Source organism: Carettochelys insculpta, chromosome 8 (genome assembly GCF_033958435.1).
Source record: "Carettochelys insculpta isolate YL-2023 chromosome 8, ASM3395843v1, whole genome shotgun sequence".
In the NCBI taxonomy this organism is placed as follows: domain Eukaryota; kingdom Metazoa; phylum Chordata; order Testudines; family Carettochelyidae; genus Carettochelys; species Carettochelys insculpta.
In genome coordinates this window covers 64,468,920-64,491,739 of record NC_134144.1, presented here as the reverse complement: position 1 = coordinate 64,491,739, position 22,820 = coordinate 64,468,920, and the positions used below count along the sequence as shown (strand labels likewise).

The window sequence follows — 22,820 nt, the reverse complement described above, 5'->3', positions numbered from 1 at the left end:
GCATGATACTGACAAGGTTGGGAATGCTTCCAACACCCTGTGGAAGCTGAAGGTGCTCAGCCCTGTCAGGATCATGCCCTTAGAGAACAAGATTGTATTTATTCAGAAGGGCTTGTGCATTATCCTTGAATGTCTCTTGCTCTCACTCAGATGATCTAGTTCATAGAAATTTGTGTTTCATTCTCAGAAGTTATTTTCCTATTACAAGGTCACTATTTCCTTTGGGGAACTCAACATTTAAAAATATAACTGATATATAAAATTTAGCAGTCTGCAAGGTCCTTTCAGCTCTTTATTATTTTAAATTGAAGCTTTATTCTACTTATCCCCTAAACATAAATGCAATGGTTCAAAACTTACTGAGTAAGCAAAATATTGGGTAAGAGGTTTAGTAACAAAGAATAAAAGATGTTCCAACAGTTTGTATTCATCTCTAATGTGTATGGTTCTGTAATTCAGGCTAGAGTCATTTTTAAGAATTTCCATGAGATATTGGTTACCAGACATCCACAGTTCTTTTGTTTGTTTTTTTAACAAAAAAGCAGTAAAGTAGCACTTTAAAGACTAACATGGTCTGAAGAAGTGGGTCTGTCCCACGAAAGCTCACCTTATAAATGATTTTGTTAGGTTTTAAAGTGCTACTTTACTGCTTTTTTGGTTTGATAGTATATAGACTAGCATGGTCTTCTCTCTGTTTTTTTTATTTTTGTTTTTTTTGAAGTGGCAGTGAAACTACATAAAAACTCTTGATATTCTCATGCCAATTGTTAAATGCATCCTACAAATGAAATGCATCCCACAAACAAGAAGCCTTAAAAAGCTAGACATCAGATTTTAATTAAACATTGCATTTGTAAGCAATTGCTGGAAACACTAAAATGTCCTCCTGCATACATTTCATTTAAAGGCCAAAGGAGTAATACAGATTGGGTAACACTGAAAAAGGTTTCAGTTCTCCTCGTTTTGTGACATTTAAAACTCCCTAATGATAGCATTTCCTTAGCGTTGGCTGCGTGTGTTGATTGTTGTATTAGAAGGTTTGTTGGGATTAAGCTGAAGTAAAAAGAAATGTCAGTTACAAGTTTCCTTTCCTTGGTGCTGCAGCGAATGTGAGAATGTCTTGCCCGATAAAATGAATCTGAAATCTACAAATGAACAAGGGTCTTAAACTTGTAGTAATTTAAGTTTATCAACTCACTGCACATACTTTTTTTTGACATGTGCTTCCTGCCTGATTTTCTAACAATCCTTTATTTTCTGCAGGTGGCCGTGATAAACGAGGTGGTCCCATCCTGACCTTTCCAGCACGCAGCAATCATGATAGAATAAGGCAGGAAGACCTTCGGAAACTTGTGACATATTTGGCCAGTGTGCCAAGGTAAAGCTAAACAGAAAACACTTCAAAGCTGGGGGTGGATGAGTGGGTGGGGGAATTTGTTCTTGGCAGTTGCTGATTTCCAAGTATTAACCTTTTAGTCCCTTTTAGTGCTCGGAATGGGGAAAATGTGTGTTCAAATTGCTTTCAGCCAGTGCAGTGTGATGCAGGAGCCTTTGGAGTCTTGCTTGCACTGAACTGACAACATTTCCACGTTCCACCATTTCTTCTAGTCTGTTCTAGAGGAATTAAAAGCAGGGTGGGGGTGGGGAGAATACTTTGATTCAAATGCTTGGAGGTTTGTGTGGAGTTCTTTATCAGGGTTGAGGGAGAGATTATCTAGCATTGCCTTTTTATACCCTCATTGCCGGCTTCAGGAAAGCTGGTCCAGGGAGACATAATTCCGTATGCAAGAGAGAAAGGGATCACTCAGTTCAGCGTAGACTGTATTTCAGCTGTACCACACCCTTGACTTTCTGTTAGGCAGTTTGCAAGCCTAATCTCTGACTAATCTCTGATCTGCTGAGGAAAGATACTGAACCTCTGTCAGTTCTCAGATATTGACCTCTTTGGCCAGCTGACTTTTCTAGGTGTGCTGACTCCTTATATCCACTACATTCCATCCAGAATAGGGGGAGTCTACATCTGCGTATTGCCTTTGGAGCCGTGTCCCTCAATGAGTGTTTCGAATATAGGCAGGTATAAAACGTGCACTGAGTCTAGTCTTGCTTTTGTGTTTGTTTGTTTTTTGGGAGGAGTTTTGCGGGGGTCGGCAGAAGTTAGAAACACATATCTGCATATTTGGAGGAGGGCTTAGTTTATTTTCTCAGGAAGTTGATTAAAATAAGAATCCATACTGCCTCCTACTCCCAAAGACACAGTTACCTCTGAAGATGGAAGCAAATCTACTAAGAGTGATAAGGCTCTTGCTTTTCCCCATTTAATCGTAAAACAGTCTCTCCCCAAGGATCTCAATTCCCTGTCCTTTCTCAAAAACTAGCTTCTTCTAGAATAGATGCTCTGCTTCGCTATCCTTTTTTCAAAGTAAAAAGTCCATTATCTGGGTTGTCTGGCCCTCCTTTTAGGCAAGACCACCCAGGTATCCTTCTCATCTCAGAGAATGAAGCTACTTCTCTCTCCCCCTGTGATTTATCTCAATTCCAAGCTTCCACTGGCTGTTAGGGAATGACAGTTACTTGTAATCCATCAACACTGAAGAGAGGGTGGTGTTTCAGCCTACCTTACTCGTGGGGCTCTGTCTTGGGGCTATAAGCAGGGTTAGCATTTTGGGTTTCTCTCACAGACCCCAGATTGCCACCCCTAGTGCACTTCAGTGAGGCTATATCTAAACTGTAGGCTTGTGTTGGGAGCCTGGAGGTCTCCTGACAGAAGTTTGCCACTTTTGGAGCATTCTGCTGACATCTCAGTCATCCGCATTTCACAGGGAAGAAGGGATGTCTTGACAGAAGAGGGGGGTTTCCTGACATTTGACCCCCTGTGGATGGGCCAGCTGTCGGGAAAGCCTCTCCCAACAGAACTGTCAGTGGGAGATAATGCAAATACGTTGCACAATTCGCATATCTTTTGTCAGCAGTTCTTGACAATCTAGACATAGCCTGTCCCACAGATTATATCTACAGGGGAACATTTTGGAAAAAGTAACTGCTGACCTTCAGTGCTTCCCTTAACAATCTTGAAGTGATGGTACCGCTCATTTATAGGACCTACTCCTTAGAAATGATAAAGGCATGCCCACATCCCTCAGAAGTGGTGCAACCTGCTGTTTTCTTCACACCATTCAGCAGGCCTACTCTCAGGTGTGCCATCTGATAATTATCGGATACGAGCCATTACATCAGTCCAGGATTACTGGATGACAGAGTGCCCTTGCCACTCCTGTACCTGGAACACTTAGACAAACCCATGGTTAGAGAGAGGTTGACTTGGAGCCATCAGAGCTACTCTGTGCCATCTAGGAATGCTCCCTTTCTCAAGGTCAGGTTCATGCTCAGAGAATATGATTTTTTATAATTGCAAAAACTGCAAAAATAATGTGAGGAGGGAAGAAGTATGATTTCCATGACAATCAAGAGATGAAAGTATTTGAATAACAAATAATGATTTACTCATTATTCTAATCATTACAAGACCACATTCTTGCTCCAAGTCCATAAGTGTTTTGGGATCTTTTTGAGACCATCTCTGTCAGGTGCAGATAGTTGCAGGGGTAAACATGCCTCTGTATGCCAAATACACTGCAGCATGCAACTTTAATTTCCTGCCTGATGATGTAATGTCATGTGGCATCTGGCAGGGCTTCTTTTTTTGTTTGTTTTTTACTCATCAAGCTTTTTATTTGCACTCTGCTTGAGTTCTCTCTAGCCTGCTCAATTTGACTATGTCTACACTAGCCCCAAACTTCGAAATGGCCACGCAAATGGCCATTTCGAAGTTTACTAATGAAGCGCTGAAATGCATATTCAGCAGTTCATTAGCATGTGGGCGGCCGCGGCACTTTGAAATTGATGCGGCTTGCTGCCGCGCGGCTCGTCCCGACGGGGCTCCTTTTCGAAAGGACCCCGCCTACTTCAAAGTCCCCTTATTCCCATGAGCAGATGGGAATAAGAGGACTTCGAAGTAGGCGGGGTCCTTTCGAAAAGGAACCCCGTCAGGATGAGACGCGCTGTGGCGAGGCGCGTCAATTTCGAAGTGCCGCGTCTGCCCACATGCTAATGAAGCGCTGAATATGCATTTCAGCGCTTCATTAGTAAACTTCGAAATGGCCATTTGCATGGCCATTTCAAAGTTTGGGGCTAGTGTAGACACGGCCTTTGTGTCTATATTGCATGAAATATTATGAATATGCTCGGGGTTGAGAGAGCAGTAGGTCAATCAGTGCAAATGAATGTCAGATTGCTTTGCAATTGCCTTCCTGATACTGTAGTAATAAAGTTGCTGTCTTAGATGTTATTTTTTGCATGAATCATGGATATGAAGATATGGCATTGTCTCCTTTCCTCAAGATCAGTGCTACCAATAACTGCACAGTTAAAATAGTCTTTTAGCATGCTCAGTCTTTGTCTGTAGCTTTTCCCTTGTAGCAGAAGCACCCAGGATACGTGCCCTGGGTTTGCCCTCATATACAAGCAAATCAATAGAGTAATAACTGGATGCTTGCTCAGTTTGCCTTAGTTGTTTCAGCTATGTGCACTCTTTGAGGTTAGTATTGCCTAGCATGTTAACTAGGAATGAAGAAGCTGAAAAAGCTCCAGCTAGCACAAAACACAGCAGCTTGGCTGCTAAGCAACATGAATTATTGTGAACATGCTACCTACTCCAACGCTCTTGTGTAGCGGCTCCCTATTGAATAGAATCCAGTTCAGGGTGTCTGTTCTGATCTTCAAAGCCCTCCCTGAGGTTGGCCATATTTATAGAAGAGTCTCTGCCTGTGTAATGTGATTGCTTAGAGTGAAAATGGACAGCAGGAGGACATTTCTAAGAGTAAGAAACAAAAGATTTATAGATGATGGTCCTAGATTATGAAATTTACTCCATAAAGAGTTGAAAATGACCATGAGCTTCATCACATTCAAAGCAAAATGCAAATCTCATCCCTTTCTCTCTTTCCCAAAATAAGGTATGAAAATGACAGATTGTGAAGTGGGGTCAAAGAAAGGGAGTGATCTTTATCATTTGTTCTTTGAACAGTTAGGGCTGTTACTGCTTATGGACTGTAGTAACAGGGGCTATGTGAAGTTCTATCTTTCAATTTGCATTACAGTCTAATTATTTCCTAATATTTTATCAACAATCATTTTTGCTAAAGCCAGAAATCACTCAAAGGTGTTTACATTTTGATGGCTCTCTCAAAATAACAGTTTGAATGCACATAATCAGTTCCCAGCCCATAGTCACTCTTAGACTATTATTTAACTTAACCCTGGCTATAATTAACCAAGGTGTAAGTGACCTATCCAAAGAAACCAAATTGCATTAGTATAGATTCTGGGCAGGATGTCAGGAGAAGAAATACTAATATTGCTATTGTTGAGGAATTAGGGGCAAGTCAGCTTTGGCGGGAAAAATAGAAAATCCTCCTCAGCAAAAGGGACTGTAATTTATCATCGTGACATCAGAATAACAATCCTCTCTTTAGTCCAACTTCTTAGAGCTCTTGAGATAGATTACCATCCACACTGATGCTGTCACTGTTTTCATGTCATTAATGGAGAGGGCTGTGATGGTATGTTAGCATGAGATGTGTGCAGGGGTAACATCAGTGATGAAATATGACAAGTCAGGACAGGGGCACCAACAGTTTCCATGAGTCCAAGGCATGGTGTGGGAGGGCCAGGCCCGTGGCAGACATGGGGCCTTGAGTGGAAAGGGTGGGGCTGGGGGCAGCCAGTCCTCAGTGCTGCTCAGAATATGATGCTGGGCCCCGCCCCCAGTGCCATGCAAATCACCTGATGTGGTGATCCAAAAGCAATTTAAAGTGGTGTGTGGGCTCCAGCCACCACTGTTACCATCCAGTAGCAGTGGGCAGGAGACCCCTTTGAATAACTGGGCCATGGGGCAATTGCCCCTTTTTCACCCCTCACCCTCTTGGCAGGCCTGAGTTGGGGTGAAAGTGAATCTCCACCCTACTGTATCCTGGTATAGTTTTCTCTAATTCCATTTGTTTTAATAGAATGGATGGCAATATCTCTTGGACAGGTAGCAGAAAAAGAAATACTATTCAACGGCTAACATCTGATAATGTCTAGAAGTCTCTCATTGAAGTATTTGAAGTCAGGGGGGCTGTGGGCACAGTAAGCACTGTTTTGTGGAAGTAAAAACTGCAGAACTGGAACCAAACTTTATGTCAAAAAATTATAAAATTCCAGTTAGAAGTGCTTAGCTTCTTAGATGGCATATGAGGTTACCAGGCACATTCGTAGAAGATGATGTGTTCCCCTTTGGCCTGATCCTGTGGTGGTGAGTACAAGTAGGAGGGAGGGAGGAAAAATAACAATGTTTTAGAAATTTGGTGCCAGATTCTTACTCTCTACGCATACCAAGCACCACCTTACTTCCCAAGTAGTTCCACTGAAATCAGGAGGACTATTAATGGAGTAAGGTATTACCATTATTTATGGTGAGTATCTATCCACTATTAATCTGCTCCTGGGCCATGATATCTTAAACTTGAGAAGTATGATCTTAACTCTGAGGACAAAAGACCTAGGATCAGAGGTGTTCAGCTATGCTGTAAATGGTTCACCCTATGCAGCATTATTCTGATCTCACTTGTATGGGTTTTACTCTAGTAGAGCTCCATTGATTTCAGTGATGCTAGTCTTGATTTACACATGTATAAATGAAATCATCAGTACGCCAGTCTTTACTACTGCAGGTCATTTAGCAATGAAATAAGTTTTGTGTCAGCTATTGGAGGATCAAAAAGGAGACAGCATATTATTAACCTGAGCTTTCTGACTGCTCACATAGCTCTGTATCATAATCTGAGATGATGAAGGAAATACTCTTTCTCAGCTATATAGCTGACCTTTCTGCTGAATATATCAACCTGTCTTGCAGCCAAAATCTGCAGACTCTCTGGGTCTCTGTGGTAGGGGATACCCAAAACCGCTTGGAGACCTGTGTTTTAAAAACATCTTATTTTATTTGTCCTCTTTATAAAACATGCTCATTCTGGGGGATATCTGGGACTCATAGAAGTAGCTCAACATTTTCAAGGGACAGGTCTCTGTGTCTGAAGAGCTTGTGAGAGAGGCTTTTCTGGGCCATTTTACAGGCCCTAGAATCAATGCAACTGTTTAACTGCCTTTTAAGGATTGTTTCAAGCTTGGGGGATTTTAAAATAATTAAAAGTATGGCACAGGGACTGGCAAAATGTAGCAATGTGCACCAACATGACTTAAGGTATTCTGTACATTAGCTTTTCTAGCCAGGACTAGTATGTAACTCATTTTGTTGACTGATGGGAATTAAATGCTGGGGCTCTATTTTCTGTTACATGATCCTAACACAAAAGAAGCTTTAAAGTTGTTTATGGGAGCTACAAAAATACATATTTTAAAAATAACACTGGGCATTTCATACTTCAGGAAGCCCTTGCTATTTGTGGATTTGCCATTCACAATTTTGCATATTCACAGTGGCTGTATCAGGCCAGGAACATGATGCAGTGTGTTGATGCTTTTTCAAGGTTCTCTAGTTTAAAAAAAAAAAAAATTGCTAAATTGCAGTAGTACTGCATTTCAGTACTAACACACACCCTGAATGATGACACTGGGAAGAAAAGCGAGTGATGCAGAGAGTAGAAAAGAGGCTAAAAAGGGGAAAAGGTCGTGCCTTTAAGCTAGAAAGTTGAATTACTGAAAAAGCTTGCTAGCAGAGTTAGGGTAGCCCCAGTAGCTAGGATATATGATGTTAATGAGTTGACTGTGTGTTATGTTAAGAAAAAGGATTAAAACATAAGGAACAGTGCTGTTTAGAGTGCACCAGCTTGTGCAAAAGTGTCATCTTTGAATCTTGATCTCATAATGGAGAAAATGGAAAAGGCGGTAAACATTTGGCTAGAGTGACCGTCCGTCCTGTATTAAGTGACACACTCCTATATTTGGGATGCCAAAAGGGCATCCCTACTTATTTTTTAAAAGAGACTAATTGTCCTCTGTATGCACCCTCCCCCGTTGACCTTTTCTGCCAGCAGCTGTGCAGGCTCTGAGCCTCGGGGAAGCTGCGGGAGCATGAGCGGCTGCTGTGTTCCTGCTGCTTCCCCGGACTCCCAGCAAGGGCTGGCAGGTACTGCTTCCCTTTGCTCCTGGGACGTGCTGAAGGCTGCTACTTCTCCGGGGCTCCCGGGATGGGCTGGCAACTGCTGCTTCCCTGGGCTCCTGGGGAGCACCATTAGCTGCCACTGCCTTTCCTGCTCCTGGGGCTTGGTGGAGCTGGGAGGAGGCGCTCCTCACCCCTGCCACATCTCTCTGTCCTGTATTTGGGACAGGGAGATGCGGTTGCCCTACATTTGGGTAGAAGACATGGCACAGAAAGGAGCATCCATGAACGGCCCTGTGATTTAAGGAAAGGGTTTGCATTTGTGGAAGTATTTAGTGCAAGCATAAGGTGGGGACGGGGATAGATTTGACAGTGCTGTTCTTTCACCATAAGTACCCAGTGGATCAAGAAATTTAAACAAAGGCATAGTTTACACATTGTGAAGTTAACAGGGGAATTGGTGTCAGCAGACCATAAAGCAGCATGGGATTATCCCGAAGAGCTTAAAATTATTGAAGAAAATTACATGCCCTTGATTTGGGAAGGGCTGCTGGCAAGAACCTACCTTTCCAAGAAGTAAAAGACAGTTTTGGGTGTCTGTTTTGGTAAAGCAAAAGACAGGCTAAGCCTTTTCCTCTGTACCAATGAGGCAGGAGACTGAATGGTGACCTATAATGCTCTACTGCACATAGAACCCCCAAGGCATTAAGGGGAAAGAATACATACAGCCTGCCATTTTTTTGGAGATCAGAAGGACCTGAGCCATGAATGATTTATTTTTGGACTGCTTCCACAACTGTTTCATCCAAGAGGTAGAAAAATACCTAGAGTCCAAAGTACTGGAGGGGTAGCCGTGTTAGTCTGGATCTGTAACAGCAACGAAGGGTCCTGTGGCACCTTATAGACTAACAGAAAAGTTTTGAGCATGAGCTTTCGTGAGCACAGACTCACTTCATCAGATACTGGTCTCGGAAATCTGCAGGGCCAGGTATAAATAAGCCAGAGCCAGATAACCTTGTTATCCCCACCCTTGCTCTGGCTTATTTATACCTGGCCCTGCAGATTTCCAAGACCAGCATCTGATGAAGTGAGTCTGTGCTCACGAAAGCTCATGCTCAAAACTTTTCTGTTAGTCTATAAGGTGCCACAAGACCCTTTGTTGCTGTTATAAAGTCCAAAGGGTTGTCCTTCAAACTGCTATGCATCTTGGACAACGTGCCAGGCCACCCCACAAGCTAGTCTGCAATTTGCCCCTCCTGACAGGGAAGTGGTTTTCCCACCACCTAAAACAACTTCCCTCATTCAGCCTCTGAATCAGGGTGTGACTGATACTTTTAAAGCCTATTACACCAGGCACACCTTCACTCATATTAAGAATACACTGGAAACAGATGAAATGCTTGATGTCAGGAAATGCTGGAAGGACTACAACATTATTAAGTGCATCAATAACATAAAGGAGTCAATTGAGAAAGTAAAGTTATCAATCATCAGTGCTTGTTTGAGAAAGCTGTGGGAGGAAACTGTCAATGATTTCACTGATGTTCTCCCCTGCTGGCTCCCCCCTGCTCCCACCCTATGTCAATGAAGAGACCCTAAAGGATTCTGCGAATGGCTGGTGACATTGGAGGGGAGGACTTTGAGAATATGGCAAAATAGAAGGTTAAAAAACTGACTGACTCACATTCAGAAGAATTGACTGATGAGGACCTAGCAAAACTGATGACAAATAGCGAAGACAAAGAGGAAAGAATATGAGATAGAAAAAAAAAAAGATTTAAATTTAGAAACAGTGGCCAAACTCTTCAGACGCAGAAAACAACTCATGACAAAACTCTTTGAATATGATCCCTTGATGAAATGATGTGTGAAAAGGGATATTGAAGCTGCAATGATGCCTTATGGTGGAATTTTTAAGGAGTTAAAGAAAAAGTGTAAATAGATTCCCATCACAATGCTCTTCAGCAAACGGCTGTTAACCTGACATTCCCCTACTGCTTTGGCCCCCAGCTCTGCTGATGAAACAACAGTTAGATATGTAGGGAGCAGTGAGTTCAAGGAACTGTTTAGGGAGATTAGCATTCAGTTAAGGTTTTTATTATTTTTATGTTAGAGTTTAGTTGGAGATTTGTTATTTTGAAATGCACACTGTGAAAGAGCAGGGAATAAAACACTACTTAGCATTTTATTAGACTTACTGTCTCCAGCCTGTACTTATTCCCACCACTCCTTCATCATCATCAGCTTCATTATCATCATTTTCTTCCTCATCGTCATTGCCATCATTAAATGTAAGTCCAGTACCAAAAGGCTATTTTGTTTAATTTGGATATTACATGTGTTTATTGCATTACTACATGTAAATATTAATCTATTGCATTATTACATCGGTTTATATGGAAAAATGTGGTTATTTTGTTTCGGGAATATCCCCTGTATTCACAGATTTTGCCATTTGCAGTGGCAAGAACATATCCTCTGCAAATGGTGAGGGTGTCCTGTAGTTTTAATAAATAAATATCTGTTGCTATTTATCGGATATATACTCTGCAATAGATTTGCATAAAAAGAACATATTAATAAATGAGACTAATGAAGCCAATGGAGCTTTGGTATTTTCTTTAAATATAGTGTTTTTTTTAAAGTTGTATATGTATTTCACATGCAGAAAGCTTATTGGGAGTGAATAACTGAGGGGATTGGTAATATTTTAAAGAGTCCTTTATGCCCCCCAATAGCCCTTTCAGACCTACCCTAGGTTGGCACAGTTATTAGGATTTATTTTTGCCAGCTCATGTCCATTTGGTGGTCCCTCTGAAATGAGTTGTGGGGCTCATTTCAGTTCCTAGGGTTCACAGACTAAGAGACTGACCGTGTCATTTTGTATTAAGTGGCACCTTTGCTGGCGGTCTCAGTTAGAAGCCATTGACTAAACAGCCACGAAGAGCAAGCTTTCCACTTAGGGACATGTGAGGATTTTGTTCCCCTGGTTAGGTTACATGTGTTTTCTGGTGCCTGGAAGTAACCCAAGGTTGGTGCCTCACTTTCCCTTGGCACAGCATCAGTGCATAATGGTAATGGGAGGTTCAGTGTGATGACTTCTCACACATAGATAATGGTCCTCCATGCTTCTTATAACCTAGGCAGCCAGGTAACACCTTTCTTCTCTGGGAAAGAGACAAAGGAGGGAGAAAGGGCCTGGCTGGTTTGAACTGGAACTGGACTGTTGGGTGAGACTCTCATCTGGCTGCAGAAGGAGGGCCAGGCCCTGGCTCAGGGACCCACCTCTGAGCCTCTTCTCCCCAAAATGGATTGCAATGACTGCTTCTATTTCTGGGCTGAAAAGTCTATTCTATGCTGCATCACTGTTGACTAATAAATCTTCTGTTCTACCTTCTTGAATGAGAGTCATATCTGACTGCAGAGAGGGTTGCAGGGCCTGTTGACCCCCCCCCCCTTGTAAGCATGGTATCTCTAGCTACAAAGATGATCATTTCGGAACAGTGTAGTAGCATATCAAGGGGGTTGTACAGGGAACCACTTGTGTTGTCTCAATTAATACTGATACTGTACATAAACAGCATACAGCAGGGTTCCAAGGCTGAGAATTTGGCATTTTCATCAGCACTAAAATCATTTTCAGTGCACAGAAACCTTTAAGAATCAGTCCAAACCTAATTGCAATGCAGGACATTTTATATACATTTCAAGATTGCTTCCAGTTTGACTGTTGTTAAGCTGAACAATTTAGGGGCCTGATTCTATACATTGCTGAATGCCTACTGCAGAGTCCTGAATGTCCTCTGCGTCCATTGACCTCAATGAGATTTGAGGCTGTAGAAGGTCCTAGAAGGATTTGGTCTGAGATCTGTTTGCTGAAGAGTCTGTTCTGCTTCAGCTTTTAGTTGGATTACAATGCAAGTGTTCTCATATTAGTGTTGTAATGAATAACACAAATCGTGCTTCATGGGTAATGTACTATGAATTGCATGCTTCAGCTAGCCTATTCCTACCAAGGACTGATAAATGGCATGATAATTTGGGGCGATGTGCAGCAGCACTCTTCTGCAAGTGGGTAGAAAATGCACTGTGTTTGATCTAGCAGGAACTTCTATTTGGTGGATGTGTTGTGTGGAAGGGGAAATAAGGTAAATAATATTAAAATCAGATAAAGACATGCAAACTTGCTATTTTATTTCATAATCAGTTAATCTTCCGAATTCATTTTCTGCAGCCGGCAATGTATGATCAAGGATTCAGAAAAAAGAGTTTTGGTTATTTCAAGAATTGATAATTTATTTAAATCAGCTTTCTAAGAATACCAAGGAAATATTTCACCCATGCAGTCAGCATAAAGTATTTCTTTTTATGTTGAAAAATAGTGTTAATAACAGTTTATAAGGCCTGAAGTTCTGCAGTTAATTTCACATACCTGATTTTCCAGCATTACCATTTTGCTGACAACAGTTTATTTATTTTTTTGCCATTAGAGAATTGAATTTTTTGGGTCTTTCACCATACTTTTTCATACTATCCATATATGGCCCCAGGTTTCCTACATACTTTTCAACATCCTATACAAATTCAACATCTAGTCGAATGTAAACCCTGACCCTGCAGTCAGATCCATGTACCCAGAGCCCTGTAGCTTTGTGAAGCCTCATTTACTTCAAATCCACATCATAACTGGCTGTAGTCTCAAAAAGCAACTTGGTGAAAAATATTTTTATGGCATCCCATGTTTATTGTGTCCCATTGATTTCCACAGCAGTTTTTCTTATTTTCTAAGGCGGCTGTTTTTCTGCCAGCCATGCAGATATGTATTTTAAAGTCATACTGGGTTCTTTCTCCCTTGTGGAACATCTCCAGCAAGAAAGATTCTGGAGGCTAAATTTTTTCTGTAGTGATACTTATGGAACTCCCTTATCATCCAACTGGTTGCACAGTTGTAAACAGATGTATAATTTAAGATTGCGGCTACACTAGTGGCCCTGCAAGTGGAATTTCTTTACCAATAGGAATTCTCTAGCCAGTATTCATCTAACCTTAGAGCTGTGCCTCTTTTTCCAGGGCTGCAAAAGAGTTGAATCTTGCTTCATCTACTGTCAATGAATGTGACTATATACAGCCAGTAAAAAAAGCTGCTGAATAAGGAGGCGGCCTTTTTATGTAGTCACTTTTTGGAGCAAAAAAGAAGACACCATAACCTGGTCCTCGTATCTTTTGGTTTTATTGTTTTGCCCTTTTTTAGTCTCAGGTCTGCCCTGTGATGTTTGGATCATTAATGGCAGGTGCATTTAGGCTGTAGAGCTAGAGTCAACTGCTCTCGTACTTGCTCGGAAACACGAGCGGCAGCCTGCCAGAACTCCATTTCATAAACACAGATCTTCCTGACAAATGAGCTGAAACTCAAATAGGTCCACATTAAGTACAGTGCATGGTCCTGCTCTACACAGCCATTGAATATTTTCACCTTACAGCACTGATATGTTGCTTCCCTTTAGAATCATGGGACTTCTTCTCTCCCGTCATGAAAAAAATCAATTTTAAAATCTCAGCTGTTTAAAAAAATTAAATCCCTCATAGAAGGTACCACTAAAAATCTGAGGCTGTTGCCAGCTCACCTAGCAGGAGCCGCATACTCTCTTTTCATCTGTGCATTTTAGTATTTTTCAGCATTATAGAAGGGAGAGATATTGGCAGAAATACCTGAAAATATTCTGCAGAACAAGTGCTATACTGATAGCCGGAACCATATTGTGAAGAGCAATATAATTTTGGGCTCAGTTTTGCCCTGATTTACAGGGGATCAGTTTGCAATTGCACCCATGTAAATGAGAATATACAAGCCACTTACAATTTTGATATGGGGCTTGGAACAGACATCTTTTAGGTTGTAGCCTGGAAGATGTATATACCACTCTAGAGACTCTCATCTAATATAGCTCTCTCTAGCTACGTCTACACATGCACGCTACATCGAAATAGCTTATTTCGATGTAGCGACATCAAAATAGTCTATTTCGATGAATAACGTCTACACGTCCTCCAGGGCTGGCAACATCGACGTTCAACATCGACGTTGCGCAGCACCACATCGAAATAGGCGCTGCGAGGGAACGTCTACACGCCACAGTAGCACACATCGAAATAAGGGTGCCAGGCACAGCTGCAGACAGGGTCACAGGGCGGACTCAACAGCAAGCCGCTCCCTTAAAGGGCCCCTCCCAGACACAGTTGCACTAAACAACACAAGATCCACAGAGTCGACAACTGGTTGCAGACCCTGTGCATGCAGCATGGATCCCCAGCTGCAGCAGCAGCAGCCAGAAGCCTTGGGCTAAGGGCTGCTGCACACGGTGACCATAGAACCCCGCAGGGGCTGGAGAGAGAGCGTCTCTCAACCCCTCAGCTGATGGCTGCCATGGAGGACCCCGCAATTTCGATGATGCGGGATGCGCAACGACTACACATTCCCTACTTCGACGTTGAATGTCGAAGTAGGGCCCTATTCCTATCCCCTCATGGGGTTAGCGGCTTCGACGTCTCGCCGCTTAACGTCGATGTTAACATCGAAATAGTGCCCAACACGTGTAGCCGTGACAGGTGCTATTTCGAAGTTGGCGCCGCTACTTCGAAGTAGCGTGCACGTGTAGACATGGCTTCTGTGTGTAGTATTTTGTTTAACAGCCATTTCTTACAGAGTTGTGAGTGCACTTGACAGTAAACAGTCTTTTTTTTAAAAAAATGGCTGTTCTCTGACTGTTCAATGGTCTGTTGCTTTCTTGGGTTCTGTACAGATTCACTGAGTGATTTACTAACCCAATATCTGATTCTTATTTTCTTTTTACATTTTTAGGCCCAATCCTCCATAGGTGCAGCTTCTTTCAAAGTAAATGGGGCTAATTCAGTTTCCTTGTTATGTGAATATGTCCATTTTTGTGCATGTAGTCTTGCTTTATGATAGACTGAGAGTCTGAAAGCTGATGGCATCTGTTCATCCGTGGGGCCCGTACAGTCTGCATGCTGTCAACACTAGCTTCTTTACAACCTTCAAGAACAGAGAAACAAAGAGAAGTTACCTGCCCAGGAAAGGAGAGTGCAGAGGCCACTTCTTAAAAAATATATTCTACACTAAACTCTTTCATATCTGGCAGCCCCTGGATCAGGAGGTTGCCAAAAATTCAAATATTGTGCTCTGGATAATAGAGAGTTATACCTAGCAATGCATAACACTAAAGAACAAGATTGACTATTAACAAACAAACAAAAATGTATGCAGAGTACTTTATTTACCAACAGTAGTAGTATTGTACACTGTGAACGTATACTGTATTTGCTGTATTTAATTGTATTTACTTTCACTATATTGTACTTATGGAAATCATAACTCAAATTTACATATGGTTAAAATGTCGGTTATTTGCGAGTTCTGGATGATAGAATGCCAGATATGAAATAGTTTCCTGTGATACTCTATTCAGCCCTTTAATGCTGCTGTGACCTGTGAAATATCAATAGAAACAATAGCTAGACTTACACCTCCAGGAGTGATGGAGTTATTCTTTTTCTACTTCTCTCTAGGCCTTGGGTTCTATCTTGAATCTAACAGAAGATGCCAGTAGCAATAAATGTTCCAAGGAAGAATGGCCTAGTGGTTAAGTACTTGCCTGGTATTTCGTGAGATCTGAGTTCAGTTTTGGCTCCTTTGTGATTGTTGGCATTTCACATAATTTCTTTGTATCTGAGTTCCCCATCCCCCATGGGATTAATTGCTGCCTGTCTCCTATACTTAGCTGTTTAGGTCATAAGCTTTTCAGAACAGGAATTCTCTGTTACCCTGCATTTGCACAGTCCCTTGCAAGACAAGTCTCTAGTCTAAGCAAAACCATTCTAAAAGAACAACTGATTGTAATAAATAGTGATTAGAGAATGAGACTACAAATTAATTTCACTTAATGCTATATAACCTCCTTTTGGAGGGTAATAACGAGTAGCCACTCCTGGCATTGTGTAACTCGTGGTATAGAGTTGAACAGTCACCTTAGAAGTCTGAAAAGATGAAGGAACCAACAAAATGACAATGTGAACTATGTTTTCAGCTATAGAGACGAGTGACTTGAAAAGCTGCTGAAAGTAGCAAATTTGTAGGATTTTTTTATCTTAATTTTCTGAGTGCAAATCATACATTGACAGTTTTTCACATCCTTAGTTGTAGCTGGCATTGTCTTCTCTTTGTTGGAGGCATCCAGTCTTCTAACTCTCACATGCACTTGTAAGACCATTTAATGCAGCTGCTGTGATTGAATGAAACAGGCACTGACAATAAGTCATTGTCAAATACTGGAAGAGGAAAGGAGCAGTTATAGCCTGAAGCATCTGGGAGGTCTAGGGGAAAGAGCCAAATGTGATCATGCCCTGTGAGCTGTCTGACTAAGTGCTGCATGGCACTTTTTTTTTTTGAACCTCAATGCCTGATCCTTTGATTGGATCAGCATTTTCTCCTTTGTGCTAAATGCTTTTTCCTGTCAATTGTACTGACAGTTGCTGTTTGGGAAAAGGAAGTGTGGGGGAAGGGAGAGGAAAACAATAAATCAGATGCTTGTATCATAGAAAACAAAAACTGTGAATTTCCTGCTGTCATTGACCAATTTTAGCAGCAGGTGGATCAGTTGTCAATACAATACAATACCACTACAAGTTACAAGAATTACTTAGTATATCAGTTTTCCCCTTCCTCAATGGATCTTGAACAAATGGTGTGTGAATGTCTGCAGTTTAGTTTTCAGTACAGTCCTCTACGTGCTTTCTCTCTAATGGTTTTGATTTAAGGATGTTCCTTGTACACCTTGTGTGTTCTTTTACATTCAAATGTGTCTTCATAATATACCAGCAGTATAGAGGATTAAATAAGAAGTGCAGGTTAATTGCCTGACACAGCATGAACAGCATTTTAAGTGAGCTAAAATTAGCAGGCTTTAGCCTTAGTGGAATGGCACAATGGCAACAGGCAATTTAAATGCGGAGTTTGCTTTTTAAGCTCTGTCAGTGTCCATCAGTAGAATTTACAGATAGATCAGCAAGTCTAATGTTATTCTAGCTGCAATGTAGAAAAAGATTTTACCTTGAGAAGTTTATAATGGCCATAAAATGGTCTTGGAAATTTTGGCACTGGAGCTGATGGTTTTCCATCCACTAATCCACTGTACTAAGTGTTATCATCATTATTCCTAATAATCATTTGTTGTAATTTTGGTCTCTGTCTGCATAGGTATGAATTACCTCCCTCTCCCAGTTAAGTAGAACCAGCATGTTACTCTGTAGCTTGCACTGTGGTGTTTCCAATGTGCATCAGATGGCAAGTGCTATCCCCTTATCCAAAACACGTTCAAATCAATGGGAAAATCTCCTATTAACCTTAACAGGTGTTGAATTAGGCCTGTATTGGGGACCAGTATACAGCAAATACCTGTGGGCGATGCAGAAGATCCACCAAAGTGCAGATCCTCTGTATAAGATGAGGCAGATGTCATTGAAGCTAATCTAAACCTTAGACTTCTGCTCCAGCACACAGCCTGCCTATTCAGGCTGTGGTCTAGGGGAGAGTATTTTTCCTTCACTTTATTGTAATCAGATAATATTCTAACTAATAGCAATCAATATCACATTAGTGTAGCACAATAAGCTCAACTATATCTGTATTATCAAAAATATAGGGTGAGATTTTCAAAAGTACCTAGAGATTTGGGTGCCAGTTCCTATCAATTTCCAATGGAATCGGTATTCAGATGCATTAGAACAACTTTGCAAATCCTGCCTGTCTTGTTTTTCCCCATTTTCCACATGGTGCTCTTAATGAAGTCCATGTGCAATGTTTTCCCTTTTGACACCGTCATAAACATGGTGCTTCTGGTGGATTCTCTAACCATCCACTCATCAAGAACATATGTGCCTGCCTGGAGTGTGGTGAAATGGTTACTTAAACATAAAAGAAGAAAAAAAATGATGAAATAACCTATACTAATATAAAATGTTATTGACCAAAATAACTACGGAACTCTTTCTTTAAAAAAAAGTGTGAGAAAATGTAACCTAAACTGTTCTTGGCTCACCTAGTATATAGTCTGGCTTGCACATATTTGCTACACTATGCTTTTAAACTGTAAATGATAACAGGTTGGTTTCCCTGCATGACCACATAAGACTTTATCTCATTTGTAATATCGAGAAAATCTTGTAATACCTTAGATTCTGGTGTGATATGTAACCAGAAAATCAAACCACCTGCAGGTCAGACAAAGATGCTTCCCTCCCTAGGAGGAGTTGCAGTCATCCTAATAACCAGAAGTTTAAAAAAAAATCTTTTTTTTGAAAACAAGATCCAGTAAAAATTTGTTTTGCAGAGTGGGTGTATGACTGCTCACAGGTAGACTCAAACCTGGGACCTCTGGAGCTTAGTGCAGGTGCTTCTACAGTTTGAGCTAAAAATAAACATCTGCATTGCCTTTGAGGAAGACCGCTGCTGGCGTCTACAAGAGGCATGCAAATGACGTCACAGAACATCAGCAATGCATAGCCCACTGATTGCGAACTTCCCATGCAACATCTCTGGCAGAGGGCACACCATGAGACCAATAACAGATGATCTGCACAGATTTGTCATCATCTGGTCGATGGACTACCTAGGTACCACTACCTGGAATAGTTAACCACACATGGGTGTGTGGGTTACTGGTGCAAAGGATACCTTAGCTTCACCATTCTGCCTGGTTAAAATTTCTAAGTTAGGAGCTTGGTTATCTGTGTTGAGTCTGTAAGGTTATCTCCCACAGGGCACTGAAAACAGAAGGCCCATCTGAGTCATTCTGGCAGTAGTGGCTGGCACTTCTAGCCAAATTCAGGATGCTTCTTTATTTTGCTCCTACACACAAGTGAAGTGATGTATTTGTGATGTTCATCTGCAGTGGAGGTTCTTTTCTGTCATCCATTCCTCGGCAATATAGAAGAGGAAGCAAACATTTATGTGATGGCACTGGCACTTAGCGTTTTAATAGAAGGATGAGTTAGGCTTGACATTTTTAATTTTTTTTTTAAAATTTATATGGCCATCAGGCTTGCTAGATGTTTATGCAGTTGATGCTGTCATTGAAGATCGAATAGATTCTATGTTTTGAAATCTAATTTGAATGAATTATCTGTTTGCAAAACCCAGCACTTGTTGAAATTTAACCTGTCTCCCTTACCCTTATAAATCAACGTTAACTCTGAAAGCAGTCACAGAATGTGTCCATGTAAGTAATAGAAAATTATACCAAATGTGCAGCCGTTTGATCTTTGCAGGTATATTCATTGTCCATTCATGTTGTTCCTGAGTAAGAAACCAACACGAATATCAAAGTGGCATAAGCATCTGGGGATGGTCCATCACTGCATTTTAAAATACTTGGTCAAATTACTCGCAGAACAATTTCAGTGAATTCAGTGGACTTAAACCAGGGTTGAATTCAGCCCATAATTCCATATCCAGCAGACAATCCTGTACACATTTTCGTAGCCAAAAGTACAATAGATATTGTGGCAAGGAAGATATTTAAAATTTCTGTAATTGTGGTACAATGCTGCTTTTCATGCTGCAATGATTTGGGAACTTCTGTAAGTGTAAGTACCCCACTGGGAGTTTCAACCCTACAAAGCAGGGTGAAATTTGTTATCTGGAAGGATCTTCAAGGTATTAGTCTGACCTGCTTTAGAGTAGATGTTTATCAAGTTTGTATTTCATGATCAAATGAAACTCTAGATGAAACTTTAACATTCTACTTTGACATTCCCTGTTTTCCAAACAATACTCAAATGCAATTCTCATATACTATAGATGTGAAATTTGGAAGACATACAAAATTCATCCAGTTGCACATCAACAATAGCTGATAGAACACTCTGCATTGTGTATGCTAAAGTATTTTTTAAATTACATGGTATAAAATGTAGATTCCCATTAATTCTATATTGTTCCATGAAATTGGGAAATTCCCTTTTATTTGTGTGTGAATGTAATGCTGTGAATAGTTTGGGCTCTGGAGTAAATGGAAGATTGACTGGATGATGATCTCATTAGTATTCCTTGTTTGTAAGCGCTAAGAACAAACAGTACTAGGCCTGGGTGAACTTACTATGTCTTTTCCATGTTGGTCTTTTAAATATCTGCCCCCCATTATTTTACTCCTTGCTTCAGTCCTGGTCAAGTGGTGAAAGAATAGATCAGTGTCCATGGCCTGTTTAGCCCTTGGCCTCTCTACTCATATGACCAGTAAGAATTCCGTTTCCTGTCAGCTCTGATGGTGTCTTACTCTTTTGTGATGTGAGTATGTCTTTGGTAGTAACTGGGGTGAGACCTCCAAATTGAACTTCAGCCTCATTGTAGGTTACATGCTCATAGGTCCATGCGAGGTCTCTGGTCAACCCAGACATGAAATGGGCATGGGGAGAAGGTCTAAGATGCTTTTGCATTTTAATCCTGGCTTCAGCACTGTGATCATGTCACCTCACCCCTGCGCACTTCATTTTCCTTTGTATAAAAGAGGCCTAATACAGACATCCCAGAAGTATTGTGCAGACACACTAGTGCTGTCAGTTGTTGATTGTGTTGCAGTGCTTGTTTCGTGCCATTACTTGCTGGTACTTTTTTTGTGCTGGTACTTGCCAATACTGCACCTTGGCAGCCCCACCCATGGGATTGTCTGTGGGTTGAGGGCAGGGAGCCAGCTGAATACCAGCACCTCTTGTTTTGCAAAAGGTGGGGGGGGGAAAGGCACTGACATGGCAGATTTCCATTGAACTGCCCAAGAATACCACAGATTCAGGTAAGTAGCAAAGGTGCCGAGTGAGGTTTATTGCTGACAAAGCGCATAACCTAACAATGTCCTAACACGATCCATTGTCTACAGCCAAGCACTAAGATATAACTGCATTTGCTCCAACCCCTCTGACAGAGACGAACACCTACAGGATCTCTACCAAGCATTCTTGAAACTGCAATACCCACCTGAGGAAGTGAAAAAACAGATCAACAGAGCCAGACGTGTGCCACGAAGCCTCTTACTACAGGACAAGCCCAAGAGAGAAACCAATAGAACACCACTAGCCATCACCTACAGTCCTCAGCTAAAACCTCTACAGTGCATCATCAGGGATTTACAACCCATCCTGGACAATGATCCCCCACTTTCACAGGCCTTGGGAGGCAGACCAGTCCTTGCCCACAGACAACCTGCCAACCTGAAGCAAATCCTAACCAGCAACTATACACCGCACCACAGTCACTCTAACTCAGGGACCCATCCATGCAACAAACCTTGTTGCCAACTCTGCCCACATATCTACCCCAGCAACACCATTACAGGAGCTAACCAGATCAGCCACACCATTGTGGGTTCATTCAGCTGCACATCTACCAATATAATTTATGCCATCATGTGCCAGCAATGCCCCTCTGCTATATACATCGGACAAACTGGACAGTCTCTACGTAAAAGAATAAACGCACACAAATCAGATATCAGAAATGGCAATATACAAAAACCCATAGGAGAGCACTTCAATCTCCCAGGCCATGCAGTAAGAAACTTAAAAGTAGCTATCCTACAGCAAAAAAATTAAAGGACCAGACTCCAAAGAGAAATTTCTGAGCTACAATTCATCTGCAAATTCGACGCCCTCAGCTCAGGCTTAAACAAAGACTGTGAATGGCTGGCTAAATACAAAAGCAGCTTCCCCTCCCTTGGTGTTCACACCTCCAGATCAACTGCTGGTAGTAAGCCTCACCCTTGCTGACTGAGCTAAGCTTGTTATCCGCACCCTTGCTCTGGCTTATTTATACCTGGCCCTGCAGATTTCCAAGACCAGCATCTGATGAAGTGAGTCCGTGCTCATGAAAGCTCATGCTCAAAACTTTTCTGTTAGTCTATAAGGTGCCACAGGACCCTTCATTGCTGTTTAATGTCCTAACAATGGACTTGGCTCAGTGAGTGGCAGGACTCTCTGCTCCCACCTTGGCTAGACAAAGACAGACATTCCTTCTCTGATCCCTCTTTTCTATCTTGATGCAAACAAATTACGCATTGCTGCTCTGACTTGGTTTGTCATCACCCTTTATCTTGTACATGTTGGTTTAATCAAAGTGTGTTATCCATCAGCCTGTCACCCTTACCACATCCTTAGGCAGTATCACTCTGCCCCGAATCATCTTCTGGAGGTGTCTTTACCCTTCAAATCCATGTTGGAGTGTTCTGGCATGATCCTTCTGTGACGTGTTTATGTGAATAGTAAGGACCTAGGATTGTTTGTATTTTTTCAGTGCCAGCCTTGTTCTTGCCCAGTTCATGTACTGGATAGTGAACCACCAAGCTGGCATCTGCTTTGTAACAGGCCCTGATTATTGCTCATAGCCTGTCTCTTGCCAGTGTTGTTTTGTGTTAGTGGGACCTGACTATAATTTGTCTTTAAGACTTACACCAGGCCTCATATTTCAAGCTTTCTTTTTCTATTGCAGTTTTAAAAACACCCTGAATATGGAAAGAACTATGCATATTTGTTGTAGACCTGTTCTGAGAGAGAGGATATGGATCATATAATTGGCATGCCCTAAATGGCAAGCATCTTTAAT

At 41.5% G+C, this 22,820-nt stretch overlaps 1 protein-coding gene across 13 annotated transcripts in view; it reads left to right on the top strand.

Moving 5' to 3' along the window:
- Positions 1-1,287: 1,287 nt before the first annotated feature.
- Positions 1,288-22,820, top strand: part of KALRN (kalirin RhoGEF kinase) — a 489,190-nt gene continuing 467,657 nt past the window's right edge. For all 13 annotated transcript variants that reach the window (XR_012646382.1, XR_012646380.1, XR_012646383.1 and 10 more), the window contains exon 1: positions 1,288-1,378. The gene's annotated coding sequence lies outside the window, so the exon portion shown is untranslated. The remainder of the gene's footprint in view (positions 1,379-22,820) is intronic.